Source organism: Penaeus monodon, chromosome 23 (genome assembly GCF_015228065.2).
Source record: "Penaeus monodon isolate SGIC_2016 chromosome 23, NSTDA_Pmon_1, whole genome shotgun sequence".
In the NCBI taxonomy this organism is placed as follows: Eukaryota; Metazoa; Arthropoda; class Malacostraca; order Decapoda; family Penaeidae; genus Penaeus; species Penaeus monodon.
Window position 1 is genome coordinate 42751459 of NC_051408.1, and position 321 is coordinate 42751779.

Here is a 321-nt window from a genome sequence, read left to right on the forward strand (position 1 = left end):
GGGAAAATGATTTAAATGTAAAATGATACTGAATCCACCTTCGCTGGGTATCTCTTCGCACTCCCGGACAATTAAACAAAGGGTCCGAGCAAATCTCATGCTTGACCTAGTTTGACCTCCTGCCTGGGACTCCTGCCAGCTGAGAGGCGTTTGTTCCTGCCTTCCGTCTTCCTCGCAAATGGGCCAAAGTCCTTGGGGGTCTAATCTCCTGTCTCACTTGGGATTAGTTGTGTTTGTCTGTCGCTGTTTGCCCCCGTCTGTCTTTGTGCAAGTGTTTGGCGGAGGTGTGTGTATGAGGGGGCTGGTATGGGGGGTAGGTTG

General features: G+C 51.1%; 1 protein-coding gene across 1 annotated transcript in view; it reads right to left on the minus strand.

The window, feature by feature from the left end:
• Nucleotides 1–321, minus strand: part of LOC119588095 (NPC intracellular cholesterol transporter 1-like) — a gene marked incomplete in the record, with an annotated part of 65185 nt that overhangs the window by 14285 nt on the left and 50579 nt on the right.